This window comes from Lucilia sericata, unplaced genomic scaffold, assembly GCF_015586225.1.
Source record: "Lucilia sericata isolate MDLA Ls3-8-SP2 unplaced genomic scaffold, ASM1558622v1 Contig004723F_arrow, whole genome shotgun sequence".
NCBI classification, from domain to species: Eukaryota; Metazoa; Arthropoda; class Insecta; order Diptera; family Calliphoridae; genus Lucilia; species Lucilia sericata.
The window spans coordinates 1-15,993 of NW_023997329.1; the positions used below are offsets into that span (position 1 = coordinate 1).

The 15,993-nt window shown below is 32.8% G+C and overlaps 1 pseudogene; it reads right to left on the reverse strand.

Moving 5' to 3' along the window:
* Positions 1 to 231: 231 nt before the first annotated feature.
* On the reverse strand, positions 232 to 14,954 carry LOC119615274 (annotated as a pseudogene).
* Between the last annotated feature and the right edge of the window lie 1,039 nt (positions 14,955 to 15,993).

Genomic DNA, 15,993 nt, shown 5'->3' on the forward strand with positions numbered 1-15,993 from the left:
AATTAGACATATTCTGTTTTCATTATTTATTTTCTGTTTTATTTTTTAAGACTTATCAAAAATGTATAAAAGTTTAAAGGACTATGGTATTTAAGGCAATAAATATACATACAAATTATCCAAACTGCCAACTCTTAAAGACAAAATTTACAAATTTTAAATTCATAAAAGAATCCCTAAGTAACCAATTTTAAATGCTTAATAAGAAGGATACATGAAAGAATATTTCCTTTTGGTACCTTTATATTTCTTAAATCTAGTTGGCAAAATCAAATCTTTATTCAATTTCCTGCTTATTTTTAGTTACTTATTTAATGTTATAATCTCCATTTCCTTCAAAAATCCTCATCGCCAAAAGCAGCCATCTTTTGAATTCTCTACTATCCAATCCAAATATTTCGTAACTCTGGTATAAACTCCGGGATAATTGGGTCTAGCACAACCATTACCCCAAGACACAATACCAATTTGTTCATAACGTTTATCGTCAGGTCGCAAACGCACAAGAGGACCACCAGAGTCCCCATGGCAACTGTCACGTTCTCCCTTGCCGGGATAGCCAGCACACATCATATTCTTGGTGATCATCTTCTGAGTATAATTTGTCTGAGCCACACATGTTTCATTATCCAACACGGGCACTTCCACTTCTTGTAATAGGCAAGAAGGTTTTGCCATCCTCCTTCAAAGTACCCAGCCGGTGGCAATACCCTTAGTGCCCACAAACAATTCATTTCTCTCCTCCGCTCTGGGCAAACAAATGGGTCTTATGAAACTTGTAATGGGAACACGATCATTCAAACGCAACAAAAGCAATATCATTATCAAAATTGGAAAAACTGAACTTTGTGTAAAAGCTCTTAAAACAAATCTTGTTTCTGGTCTTTCCTTATCATTACAACGATCATGTTCTCCAAATGTAACCTTAATCATAAACCACATAAAACCCTTAACACAATGGGCCGCAGTCAAAACATAACGATCATTGATGAGAGTGCCACCACAATAGAAACGATTGAAATAACTTAAGCGTGCCATCCAGGGATATTCACTAACGCCCGTGGTAGTGCCACCTACAATACGTGATTCATCATTGCGTTCTCCACATCTAGGAATAGAGAAAAAAATTGTGAGAGAATTATTACGAGGAAAATGTCATAAATTGTGCAAAATGTCATAAGCGATTTTTAATAATCTTTAAGATTTCTTGAAATGTGGTATTCAATATGTGACTGCTTTGGAAATGTTTAGCATTCATCTGTCTGGCGTTTGGCCAAGAATTTTTGCAAATTTTATAAATAATTTTTTGAATATTTTTTTTAGCATTTTTAGCGCAAATCAATTAAAGATCTTTGAGGGAAATGTTCTTATAGATCTTTTATGAATATGCCTACATAATACATTTTGTATGTATGATATTAAACTGAACTAGAACAGAACTAGAACAGAACTAGAACAGAACTAGAACTAGAACAGAACTAGAACAGAACTAGAACAGAACTAGAACTGAACTAGAACAGAACTAACAACACTAGAACAGAACTAGAACAGAACTAGAACAGAACTAGAACAGAACTAGAACAGAACTAGAACAGTACTAGAACAGAACTAGAACAAAACTAGAACAGAACTAGAACAGAACTAGAACAGAACTAGAACAGAACTAGAAAGAACTAGAACAGAACTAGAACAGAACTAGAACAGAACTAGAACAGAACTAGAACGAACTAGAACAGAACTAGAACAGAACTAGAACAGAACTAGAACAGAACTAGAACAGAACTAGAACAGAACTAGAACAGAACTAGAACAGAACTAGAACAGAACTAGAACAGAACTAGAACAGAACTAGAACAGAACTAGAACAGAACTAGAACAGAACTAGAACAACTAGGCCAGAACTAGAACAGAACTAGAACAGAACTAGAACAGAACTAGAACAGAACTAGAACAGAACTAGAACAGAACTAGAACAGAACTAGAACAGAACTAGAACAGAACTAGAACAGAACTAGAACAAACTAGAACAGAACTAGAACAGAACTAGAACAGAACTAGAACAGAACTAGAACAGAACTAGAACATAACTAGAACAGAACTAGAACAGAACTAGAACAGAACTAGAACAGAACTAGAACAGAACTAGAACAGAACTAGAACAGAACTAGAACAGAACTAGAACAGAACTAGAACAGAACTAGAACAGAACTAGAACAGAACTAGAACAGAACTAGAACAGAACTAGAAACTAGAACAGAACTAGAACAGAACTAGAACAGAACTAGAACAGAACTAGAACAGAACTAGAACAGAACTAGAACAGAACTAGAACAGAACTAGAACAGAACTAGAACAGAACTAGAACAGAACTAGAACAGAACTAGAACAGAACTAGAACAGAACTAGAACAGAACTAGAACAGAACTAGAACAGAACCAGAACAGAACTAGAACAGAACTAGAACAGAACTAGAACAGAACTAGAACAGAATAGACAGAACTAGAACAGAACTAGAACAGAACTAGAACAGAACTAGAACAGAACTAGAACAGAACTAGAACAGAACTAGAACAGAACTAGAACAGAACTAGAACAGAACTAGAACAGAACTAGAACAGAACTAGAACAGAACTAGAACAGAACTAGAACAGAACTAGAACAGAACTAGAACAGAACTAGAACAGAACTAGAACAGAACTAGAACAGAACTAGAACAGAACTAGAACAGAACTAGAACAGAACTAGAACAGAACTAGAACAGAACTAGAACAGAACTAGAACAGAACTAGAACAGAACTAGAACAGAACTAGAACAGAACGAACAGAACAGAACAGAACAGAACAGAACTAGAGCAGAACTAGAACAGAACTAGAACAGAACTAGAACAGAACTAGAACAGAACTAGAACAGAACTAGAAAAGAACTAGAACAGAACTAGAACAGAACTAGAACAGAACTAGAACAGAACTAGAACAGAACTAGAACAGAACTAGAACAGAACTAGAACAGAACTAGAACAGAACTAGAACAGAACTAGAACAGAACTAGAACAGAACTAGAACAGAACTAGAACTAGAACTAGAACAGAACTAGAACAGAACTAGTAACAGAACTAGAACAGAACTAGAACAGAACTAGAACAGAACTAGAACAGAACTAGAACAGAACTAGAACAGAACTAGAACAGAAACTAGAACAGAACTAGCACAGAACTAGAAACTAGAACTGAACTAGAACTGACTTAGAACAGAACTAGAACTGAACTAGAACTGAAACTAGAACTGAACTAGAACTGAACTAGAACTGAACTAGAACTGAACTAGAACTGAACTAGAACTGAACTAGAACTGAACTAGAACTGAACTAGAACTGAATAGAACTGAACTAGAACTGAACTAGAACTGAACTAGAACTGAACTAGAACTGAACTAGAAACTGAACTAGAACTGAACTAGAACTGAACTAGAACTGAACTAGAACTGAACTAGAACTGAACTAGAACCTGAACTAGAACTGAACTAGAACTGAACTAGAACTGAACTAGAACTGAACTAGAACTGAACTAGAACTGAACTAGAACGACGACTAGAACTTGAATAGAACTGAACTAGAACCTGAACTAGAACTGAACTAGAACTGAACCTAGAACTGCAACTAGAACTGAACTAGAACTGAACTAGAACTGAACTAGAACTGAACTAGAACTATGAACTAGAACTGAACTAGAACTGAACCTAGAACTGAACTAGAACTGAACTCGCCCTGAACTAAGCACTTGAACTCGAACTGACCTAGAACTGAACTAGAACTGAACCTAAAACTGAACTAGAACTTGAAGGTAGAAGTAAGCTAGAACTGTCCTAGACTGAATGAACTAGTTTTTAATTGATTTGTTTTAAGTCCTAGTTTAGTTTTAAGCCCAGATCTTCAAATAGCTTAATTTCATTTATCTAATAGTTATTATCACCAACATTATTCTGCAAATATTACTATTTAAATATGACAAATTTATGTTATTTCTAGTAGCATTGAAAATTTATAGTAAACCGTTTCTGGTTTTCATAATTCTGCCAACAACTTGTTGCTTCATAGGATGAAATAAAAAAACTAGTTTTTCTTTTCATTCCATAATTCTGGCCACCGATTCATATTATCGCTGTTTTTTCCTTATTCCTGCATATCTTCCTGTGTTTGTGTGTCAACTTACTCATTCGCATAAATCAACCCATAAAATAAGTCCATGTAGAAAATTTGCTTTTTCCTAACCAAAGTGACAATGATTCTTTAACATCTACTTTTGGTAGCTTGTGAGACGGACGGACGGACGAACGTTTCGATGTTGCATAAATAAATGTATAGTCAACAACATAACTGTCTGTGGGCAAACAACTATTGAAAGTTTTATGACAAGCTGTAGCAGCAGAAGACAGAGAAAATCTCAATTCACTTACTTACTGGTTTTGTATTGGATCTTGGGCGGAGAAAGGAGCTAAAGAAAAACTTACGCAACTTATTTTCTTTCTCGTTTTTGTTTTTTTTTTGTTTTTGCAGTTAGTTGCTTGAAAAAATACCAGTTTGTGGCTTATAAATGTTGCCCATAATAAATTGTCTCATCCATGTAATAAGTTGTGTGGCAAATATTTAAAACGTAATAATTGTTGCAAGTTTGCGTTATTGGAATATTTCTAAATAAAGAAATTCCTGACGTTAATAGTCTTAACTAAATGGAGTAAATATTTGTAAAAGACTCTAAATGGAACCTAAGAATCTAAACCAAATATAGCTGTCAAACTTAATCTCGGTTTAGATTTATTTGATTTTAGTTTAAAATATTTGATTAGAAAATTCTTTTTTAATACACTACTTCATATGCCTATAACTCAGTTATTTATGCATTAATTTTGTTGATTTTTAACACCGTTATTTCTGACCCTATAAACATTTTATTTACACTGTAAAATTTTATTAAACTCCCGTTTAAGGCTCTGAAAACAACAATTCTGCCTCACCATAAACTCAAAAGTTATGCAAATTTTTATATCCAGCCTTCTCTGTTTAAAAATTTCTCCTTGTTTTTATGGGCCTTTGAAAACTAATTTAATAAAAATCCCTATAAATTTTTTTATTTCCTTAAAAATTTGTTTCAATTTTTCCACTCTTAACACTTACAGCGAACTTAACAGAAGACCTACTTTTATTTTTGGCTTAATCCACATTTAGACCAATTTTTATTTACAATAATAAAAAAAAAGAAAACAAATTGTATATCAATAAATGTTAAATTGTGTTAAGTTTTTTTATATTTATTTAGGCCAATGACACACATTTTTTTTGTTCAGTATTTTGTTTTAAATTTATTCATATTTTATTGTATTGTTTTGCTTCTTGTTTTTTCGATTTGGGGAGATTTTATGAATCACACATTTCAAAACAGAACATTTATATTCATTTACTTGCAGTGTAGTTGTTTAAGTTGGAAAGGGTAATTTTAGTTTATTAGAAAGTTTGGAAGATCAGAGGAATGAACTTTGACTAAAGCTTAACTTAGACAGTATACTAACTCACAGTTAAAGCTTTGATCATAACTTTTTCATTTTCATTCAAACTCAGTTCTAGTTAGTTCTAGTTTAGTCCTAGTTTAGTTCTAGTTCAGTTCTAGTTCAGTTCTAGTTCTAGTTCAGTTCTAGTTCAGTTCTAGTTCAGTTCTAGTTCAGTTCTAGTTCAGTTCTAGTTCAGTTCTAGTTCAGTTCTAGTTCAGTTCTAGTTCAGTTCTAGTTCAGTTCTAGTTCTAGTTCAGTTCTAGTTCAGTTCTAGTTCAGTTCTAGTTCAGTTCTAGTTCAGTTCTAGTTCAGTTCAGTTCTAATTCAGTTCTAGTTCAGTTCTAGTTCAGTTCTAGTTCAGTTCTAGTTCAGTTTCTAGTTCTAGTTCAGTTCTAGTTCAGTCTAGTTCAGTTCTAGTTCAGTTCTAGTTCAGTTCTAGTTCAGTTCTAGTTCAGTTCTAGTTCAGTTCTAGTTCAGTTCTAGTTCAGTTCTAGTTCAGTTCTAGTTCTGTTCTAGTTCTGTTCTAGTTCTGTTCTAGTTCTGTTCTAGTTCTGTTCTAGTTCTGTTCTAGTTCTGTTCTAGTTCTGTTCTAGTTTTGTTCTAGTTTTGTTCTAGTTCTGTTCTAGTTCTGTTCTAGTTCTGTTCTAGTTCTGTTCTAGTTCTGTTCTAGTTCTGTTCTAGTTCTGTTCTAGTTCTGTTCTAGTTCTGTTCTAGTTCTGTTCTAGTTCTGTTCTAGTTCTGTTCTAGTTCTGTTCTAGTTCTGTTCTAGTTTGTTCTAGTTCTGTTCTAGTTCTGTTCTAGTTCTGTTCTAGTTCTGTTCTAGTTCTGTTCTAGTTCTGTTCTAGTTCTGTTCTAGTTCTGTTCTAGTTCTGTTCTAGTTCTGTTCTAGTTCTGTTCTAGTTCTGTTCTAGTTCTGTTCTAGTTCTGTTCTAGTTCTGTTCTAGTTCTGTTCTAGTTCTGTTCTAGTTCTGTTCTAGTTCTGTTCTAGTTCTGTTCTAGTTCTGTTCTAGTTCTGTTCTAGTTCTGTTCTAGTTCTGTTCTAGTTCTGTTCTAGTTCTGTTCTAGTTCTGTTCTAGTTCTGTTCTAGTTCTGTTCTAGTTCTGTTCTAGTTCTGTTCTAGTTCTGTTCTAGTTCTGTTCTAGTTCTGTTCTAGTTCTGTTCTAGTTCTGTTCTAGTTCTGTTCTAGTTCTGTTCTAGTTCTGTTCTAGTTCTGTTCTAGTTCTGTTCTAGTTCTGTTCTAGTTCTGTTCTAGTTCTGTTCTAGTTCTGTTCTAGTTTGTTCTAGTTCAGTTCTAGTTCAGTTCTAGTTCTGTTCTAGTTCTGTTCTAGTTCTGTTCTAGTTCAGTTCTAGTTCAGTTCTAGTTCAGTTCTAGTTCAGTTCTAGTTCAGTTCTAGTTCAGTTCTAGTTCAGTTCTAGTTCAGTTCTAGTTCAGTTCTAGTTCAGTTCTAGTTCAGTTCTAGTTCAGTTTTTCAGTCTAGTTTCAGTTCTAGTTCAGTTCTAGTTCAGTTCTAGTCAGTTCTAGTTCAGTTCTAGTTCAGTTCTAGTTCAGTTCTAGTTCAGTTCTTCAGTTAGTTTCAGTTCTAGTTCAGTTCTAGTTCAGTTCTAGTTCAGTTCTAGTTCAGTTCTAGTTCAGTTCTAGTTTCAGTTCTAGTTCAGTTCTAGTTCAGTTCTAGTTCTAGTTCGGTTTTAGTTCAGTTTCTAGTTCAGTTCTAGTTCAGTTCTAGTTCAGTTCTAGTTCAGTTCTAGTTCAGTTCTAGTTCTAGTTCTAGTTCAGTTCTAGTTCAGTTCTAGTTCAGTTCTAGTTCAGTTCTAGTTCAGTTCTAGTTCAGTTTCTAGTTCAGTTCTAGTTCAGTTCTAGTTTAGTTCTAGTTCATATTCTAGTTCAGTTCTAGTTCAGTTCTAGTTCATTCAGTTCTAGTTCAGTTTCCAGTTCAGTTCTAGTTCAGTTCTAGTTCAGTTCTAGTTCAGTTCTAGTTCAGTTCTAGTTCAGTTCTAGTTCAGTTCTAGTTCAGTTCTAGTTCAGTTCTAGTTCAGTTCTAGTTCAGTTCTAGTGCAGTTCTAGTTCAGTTCTAGTTAGTTGTAGTTCAGTTGTAGTTCAGTTGTAGTTCAGTTCAGTTCAGTTCTAGTTCAATTCTAGTTCAGTTGTAGTTCAGTTCTAGTTCAGTTCTAGTTCAGTTCTAGTTGAGTTCTAGTTCAGTTCTAGTTCAGTTCTAGTTCAGTTCTAGTTCAGTTCTAGTTCAGTTCTAGTTCAGTTCTAGTTCAGTTCTAGTTAAGTTCTAGTTCAGTTCTAGTTCAGTTCTAGTTCAGTTCAGTTCTAGTTCAGTTCTATGATGAAATGATATCTTAACTAATACTTCATTAAGTCTCACAATAAGAGCTAAAACTTGCCTCTCCACTGATTCACGATTAAAGCGTAAAGCTTACCTAAAAATATTTTCATATGTAGCTCCTCCTAAAGTCGTTGTAAACATCTGAACACTCTTTTATCTCCATACCATTGTTTTTAAATTTCTCCTTCTTGCCAAAAGAAGGCCTCAAAAAATAAATAAAATTAGCATTAAAAAGGCCCAAATGATAAAAAAATGATTAAATGAAACATAAAACAATTTATTAGTTCTTTGTCTTCACATGACCTAATATCGGTTGAAAGTGTATATATAAAAAATAAGCAAAAATTTAATTTTTCCAAAAAAAAAAAAACACAACCAGGTTGATCATTTCATTTCGAATACAATCACTTCCTTTTATAAAAAAAACTCTGTTTCAAGTTAATGGACTTTGTTCTCTGCAATTTTGTTTTAAAATGAAACATGCTGTTAACCAGCATCTTCTTCTTTAATTTTTTTTTTCAGAAATTCTTTTGTTTCTTTAAAACAATTTAATGGGATTTTATTGTTAATAATTTATCTTAAACTGGTTTTATTGTTGCTTTAATTTAATCTTTTCTTGTTTTAAAACTAAAGTTTGTGAAATTTAAAGTTTGTATTAAAGTAAAACAAGTTAAGTGTTTCATTTTATCTGCTGTAATTAATTTAATTTAAGAAACAAAACATTGCCATTATTTATTAGTCTAATTATTGTTAACTGAGATTTAAATAATAAACTAAGTGAAATTTCTTTTAATAACTTTTACTTTTAAATAGAGATTAGAGATTGTAAATTAAGCTGAGATTAAAGAAAAATTAAGACTCTAAAATGATGTACGATAAAAGCTAAACTAAAACACAACAATTAACCACGACTAACGCAAAACTATGACTCTTTAATAAACCACTACTAAAGCTAAACCAAGATCCTACTTTAATCCATATTATAGTGTAGACTGCAGTCCATACTATAGACTAGACTATATTTCAGACTATAGGCTAGACTATATTTCAGACTATAGTTCATATCATAGACTAGACTAGACTATAGTACAGGCTATAGACTAGACTATAGTCCAGGCTTTAGACCAGACTATAGACTAGACTAGACTATAGACTAGACTATAGACTAGACTATAGACTAAACTATAGTCGAGACTATAGACTAGAATATAGTCCAGACTGTAGACTAGACTATAGTCCAGACTGTAGACTAGACTATAGTCCAGACTGTAGACTAGACTATAGACTAGACTATAGACTAGACTATAGACTAGACTATAGACTAGACTATAGACTAGACTATAGACTAGACTATAGACTAGACTATAGACTAGACTATAGACTAGACTATAGACTAGACTATAGACTAGACTATAGACGACTATAGACTAGACTATAGACTAGACTATAGACTAGACTATAGACTAGACTATAGACTAGACTATAGACTAGACTATAGACTAGACTATAGACTAGACTATAGACTAGACTATAGACTAGACTATAGACTAGACTATAGACTAGACTATAGACTAGACTATAGACTAGACTATAGACTAGACTATAGACTAGACTATAGACTAGACTATAGACTAGACTATAGACTAGACTATAGACTAGACTATAGACTAGACTATAGACTAGACTATAGACTAGACTATAGACTAGACTATAGACTAGACTAGACTATAGACTAGACTATAGACTAGACTATAGACTAGACTATAGACTAGACTATAGACTAGACTATAGACTAGACTATAGACTAGACTATAGACTAGACTATAGACTAGACTATAGACTAGACTATAGACTAGACTATAGACTAGACTATAGACTAGACTATAGACTAGACTATAGACTAGACTATAGACTAGACTATAGACTAGACTATAGACTAGACTATAGACTAGACTATAGACTAGACTATAGACTAGACTATAGACTATAGACTAGACTATAGACTAGACTATAGACTAGACTATAGACTAGACTATAGACTAGACTAGGACTATAGACTAGACTATAGACTAGACTATAGACTAGACTATAGACTAGACTATAGACTAGACTATAGACTAGACTATAGACTAGACTATAGACTAGACTATAGACTAGACTATAGACTAGACTATAGACTAGACTATAGACTAGACTATAGACTAGACTATAGACTAGACTATAGACTAGACTATAGACTAGACTATAGACTAGACTATAGACTAGACTATAGACTAGACTATAGACTAGACTATAGACTAGACTATAGACTAGACTATAGACTAGACTATAGACTAGACTATAGACTAGACTATAGACTAGACTATAGACTAGACTATAGACAAGACTATAGATTAGACTATAGACAAGACTATAGATTAGACTATAGACTAGACTATAGACTAGACTATAGACTAGACTATAGACTAGACTATAGACTAGACTATAGACTAGACTAGACTATAGACTAGACTATAGACTAGACTATAGACTAGACTATAGACTAGACTATAGACTAGACTATAGACTAGACTATAGACTAGACTACTAGACTAGACTATAGACTAGACTATAGACTAGACTATAGACTAGACTATAGACTAGACTATAGACTAGACTATAGACTAGACTATAGACTAGACTAGACTAGACTAGACTAGACTATAGACTAGACTAGAGACTAGACTAGAGACTAGACTAGAGACTAGACTAGAGACTAGACTAGAGACTAGACTAGAGACTAGATTATAGACTAGACTATAGACTAGACTATAGACTAGACTATTGGCTAGACTATAGACTAGACTAAGTGAAGCTTAACTAAAGCCAAATTAAAGCTTTGGCAGCAGATGCAATTAAAACTTTGTCAAACTAGACTAGACTATATACTAGACAAAGCTTTATAAAAGCTACTATTAAATAAAGTTCCAATCAAAGCTAGACTAATGCCTTATCTAAGTTACCATTAAAGCTAAACTAAAGCTTTATTTTATCTCCTATTAAAGCTGAACTAAGGATTTATAAGGAGGTAGTATTCAACCAACCTACTTTAAAATCGAAAATTGACCTATTTCCAGTTTGTTGTTTTATTGTTTTATTATTGTTAATATTTGTTATAACTATTTTAAACTACAACTAAATCCCCCTAAACTGACTAAACTTGTTATGATTAATTCTAAATCACATATAAACGAATTTTAAGTGTCTTAAAGACGCCTTTAAAAGTATTTAATTTTTTTTTTATTTGTTGACAAGAATTTCGCTTTAAAATTCAAAACACATTAAGTGGGTGAAATAAAAATAAGAAAACAGAAATGTAAATGACAAACAAATAAAAAAAGTAATAATTGGTATGACAATTACGTTCACATTATTCTTAAAATTCTTTTTATGGCCTAAACTTATCATATTAAATAAAAATACACTGACAAAAAATCTTAAAGGAAAAATGTGGTCTGGTCAATTTTACATTCTACTACTTAATTAAAACGTTTAGTTTAAACTAACACTTAATTACCTGCATGAACATGTTGTTGCATAAAGTGTATCCTGGGCCACAGCCGCAGCAGCTGGATTAGTATTTACTCCATTAGTGGTAGTGTTTGATTGTGGTTTTGAATTGTTGCGATTAAAGACACCAAACCAAGTTTTGATGGGATTTTCTTGTCGGGTTGATGCTGCCAATTTGGTTTGATGAGATGTTGGCAAATCTAGGCCTTTAGCATGCAATTTTTTGGTATGATGATGCTGTTGCTGTTGACTGTAAGCATGATATTTACCAGGAAGAATATTTCCATCACGTTCATTTAGTGCCAGCGTTGTTGTTGTTGTTAAACAAATACAGGAAACAATTAAAATACAAACAGTTTGTTGTAAATGGAGCATTTTGTTCACAAAAAAAACGAAGAATAATAACTGTGTGGTTTTTGCAAATACGTTTTTAGTTGGCTTAACTAAAAATTTAAGAACTCTGTGGTGTTAATGTTTAAAACACGTTTAAATGTAACGTTAGGAGTTTGTTATATAATTTTCTTTTATTTTTGTTATTATGTATTATTTTTGAGAAAATCTTTAGTTTATATGTTGTTAATTGCTTGCGGAATTCTTGGTTGTGTTGTCACGCTATAGAATTTTGTTTTTTCATTTCACATGCATTCACTTCGTATAATAATTCCTAAACATGCATAGTTAAAAGCTGTTAAATTAAAAAAACACAAAAATACCGTTAATGATTTCAAGGGGTTTGTAATGGCAATAATTGTATTCAGATACCCTACACCAAGAGCGAAAAAATTGTAAAAGCTTAAAGTCTAGGTTTGGGATTAATTGTTGTATAAAAAGCTTTCATCAGAACATTCTTCACTTCTAGATGTTCTAGTTCAGTTCTAGTTCACTTCTAGTTTAGTTCTAATTCAGTTCTAGTTCAGATCTAGTTCAGTTCTAATTCAGTTCTAGATCAGTTCTAGTTCAGTTCTAGTTCTGTTCTAGTTCAGTTCTAGTTCAGCTCTAGTTCTGTTCTAGTTCAGTTCTAGTTCAGTTCTAGTTCAGTTCTAGTTCTGTTCTAGTTCTGTTATAGTTCTGTTCCAGTTCTGTTCCAGTTCTGTTCTAGTTCTGTTCTATTTCTGTTCCAGTTCTGTTCTAGTTCTGTTCTAGTTCAGTTCTAGTTCAGTTCTAGTTCAGTTCTAGTTCAGTTCTAGTTCTGTTCTAGTTCTGTTCTAGTTCTAGTTCTGTTCTAGTTCTGTTCTAGTTCAGTTCTAGTTCTGTTCTAGTTCTAGTTCTGTTCTAGTTCTGTTCTAGTTCTGTTCTAGTTCTGTTCTAGTTCTGTTCTAGTTCTGTTCTAGTTCTGTTCTAGTTCTGTTCTAGTTCTGTTCTAGTTCTGTTCTAGTTCTGTTCTAGTTCTGTTCTAGTTCTGTTCTAGTTCTGTTCTAGTTCTGTTCTAGTTCTGTTCTAGTTCTGTTCTAGTTCTGTTCTAGTTCTGTTCTAGTTCTGTTCTAGTTCTGTTCTAGTTCTGTTCTAGTTCTGTTCTAGTTCTGTTCTAGTTCTAGTTGTCTAGTTCTAGTTCTGTTCTAAGTTCGTTCTAGTTCTGTTCTGTTCTGTTCTAGTTCTGTTTCTGTTCTAGTTCTGTTCTAGTTCTGTTCTAATTCTGTTCTAGTTCTGTTCTGTTCTAGTTCTAGTTGTTCTGTTCTGTTCTAGTTCTGTTCTAGTTCTGTTCTAGTTCTGTTCTAGTTCTGTTCCAGTTCTGTTCTAGTTCTGTTCTAGTTCTGTTCTAGTTCTGTTCTAGTTCTGTTCTAGTTCTGTTCTAGTTCTGTTCTAGTTCTGTTCTGTTCTAGTTCTGTTCTAGTTCTGTTCTAGTTCTGTTCTAGTTCTATTCTAGTTCTGTTCTAGTTCTGTTCTAGTTCTGTTCTAGTTCTGTTCTAGTTCTGTTCTAGTTCTGTTCTAGTTCTGTTCTAGTTCTGTTCTAGTTCTGTTCTAGTTCTGTTCTAGTTCTGTTCTAGTTCTGTTCTAGTTCTGTTCTAGTTCTGTTCTAGTTCTGTTCTAGTTCTGTTCTAGTTCTGTTCTAGTTCTGTTCCGTTCTGTTCTAGTTCTGTTCTAGTTCTGTTCTGTCGTATGTTCTGTTCTAGTTCAGTTCTAGTTCTGTTCTAGTTCTGTTCTGTTCTAGTTCTGTTCTAGTTCTGTTCTAGTTCTGTTCTAGTTCGTTCTAGTTCTGTTCTAGTTCGGTTCTAGTTCGGTTCTAGTTCTGTTCTAGTTCTGTTCTAGTTCTGTTCTAGTTCTGTTCTAGTTCTGTTCTAGTTCTGTTCTAGTTCTGTTCTAGTTCTTTTCTAGTTCTGTTCTAGTTTTCTGTCTAGTCTGTTCTAGTTCTGTTTAGCTACAGTTAAGTTAGTTAGTTCAAGTTTGGTGCAGTCTAATTTAGCTCTAATTTAGTTCTAGTTCAGTTTCTAGTTCAGTTCTAGTTCAGTTCTAGTTCGTCTAGGTTTGTTCAGTTCTAGTTCAGTTCTAGTTCAGTTTCTAGTTCAGTTCTAGTTCAGTTCTAGTTCTAGTTCAGTTCTAGTTCAGTTCTAGTAGTTCTAGTTCAGTTCTAGTTCAGTTCTAGTTCAGTTCTAGTTCAGTTCTAGTTCAGTTCTAGTTCTGTTCTAGTTCTGTTCTAGTTCTGTTCTAGTTCTGTTCTAGTTCTGTTGTAGTTCTGTTCTAGTTCTGTTCTGTTCTAGTTCTGTTCTAGTTCTGTTCTAGTTCTGTTCTAGTTCTGTTCTAGTTCTGTTCTAGTTCGGTTCTAGTTCGGTTCTAGTTCTGTTCTAGTTCTGTTCTAGTTCTGTTCTAGTTCTGTTCTAGTTCTGTTCTAGTTCTGTTCTAGTTCTGTTCTAGTTCTGTTCTAGTTCTTTTCTAGTTCTGTTCTAGTTCTGTTCTAGTTCTGTTCTAGTTCTGTTTAGCTACAGTTAAGTTAGTTAGTTCAAGTTTGGTTGCAGTTCTAATTAGCTCTAATTTAGTTCTAGTTCAGTTCTAGTTCAGTTCTAGTTCAGTTTTAGTTCAGTTCTAGTTCAGTTCTAGTTCAGTTCTATTTCAGTTCTAGTTCAGTTCTAGTTCAGTTTAGTTCTAGTAGATTTCTGTAAAACTTTAGTTTATCTTTAATAGTGAAGTTTTTAGTGGATTATTGTTGCTTTAATGTCAGATTTTTTATCAACTCTTGGTGTAGGGGTTTATAAATGTTGATGTTTTTTAGAAATATTGTATATTTTGAGGAAAATGATATTAAATTAAAGAATTTTATTTTTATTTTAATTCAGGTAATTTGTTTTTAAGTTATTCAATTTTTAGTTTAGGTGAGTATATTTAGTTTCGTTATTACTTTTTTCAAAAATTATTTAACAATTTCACGCTTGATTTTGACACATTTATTAGAAAATTAATCACACTGCTTAAAGGTCTTCTTTTAAGTTTTTTTGTTTTTAAATTATTCAAATTAATTTCTTTTTTTTTTTGGGTTTTTTTAGAACATTTCTCTTTCTTTTTGCCGTTAAGAATATTAATTGATTGTTTTTTTTTTTTTTTTTGTTCAATACTTTTTAACAAATTTTAACCGTTTCAAAAAATTGCCAACATCTTTTCACGCGAAAGTCTGTAATAAAACTAAACGTAAACGTTGGTTTCCATTGAACAGCAATGTCCATTTCTTTTCTTCGAAAGTCTTTCAACGTGTTGCTGCTGCTGCCGTCGAAAGAAACGTTTTTACGCATTTCGATTCATAATTGATCTTTGTGTTTGATTAAAGTCAACGTTAAACGTTGCAGCTCTGTTTTAGTTAACCATGGCTTTGAATTTTTAATCATTGAAACTAAATTGTATGCTTTGTTGTATGGAAGAGAAAGAATGCTTGTTCTTGCAAGTACGTGCTTGGCCTGCTCATTTATTTATTTATGAGTGTATGTTTGTTTACTGGGATTTGGACTTGACTTTGTTGTTGCTGTTTATTTGTTTTGTATAGAATTGTTTGTTTATCCCCACTTGATCACACACTCTCATACGTGTTTAAACCCCTTTAGAGGGGAAAGAATGAGGGAGAGCTTAAAGAAAGTCTCGTGTATTGTCGTTCTTTATTTATGTTGTTAGTTCGTGTAGCCAGTTACATTTTCGTGTTTTGTTGTTTTTGTTCTTGTAGTCAAATAAACAACAGTAAAGTAAGAACAACAACATTCTTTTACTTTTCTCTTTATGGATTTTGTTCTTCTTCTTCTTTTCAAAAGTTCTTGAGGAGTATTTGTTGGTGCTGTTTACGTTTGCGCAGCTTGTAGATGATGTGTGCGCAGGCGTAAATGTCTTTAAAATGCTAATAAGTTTAATAATAATTCTTGTAAATGTCTTTAAAATGCTAATAAGTTTAATAATAATTCTTGTAGTCTGCTTTGCTGTTTTATTTTAACGCTTTTTTAAGTAAATACAAGATATGATGTTGGTTTAAACTACACTGAAAGGAATGTTATAATGAAATTGGTTAAGATCAAGTTCAGCTCGAGTTCAGTTCTAGTTTAATTCTAGTTCAGTTCTAGTTCAGTTCTAGTTCAGTTCTAGTTCAGTTCTAGTTCAATTCTAG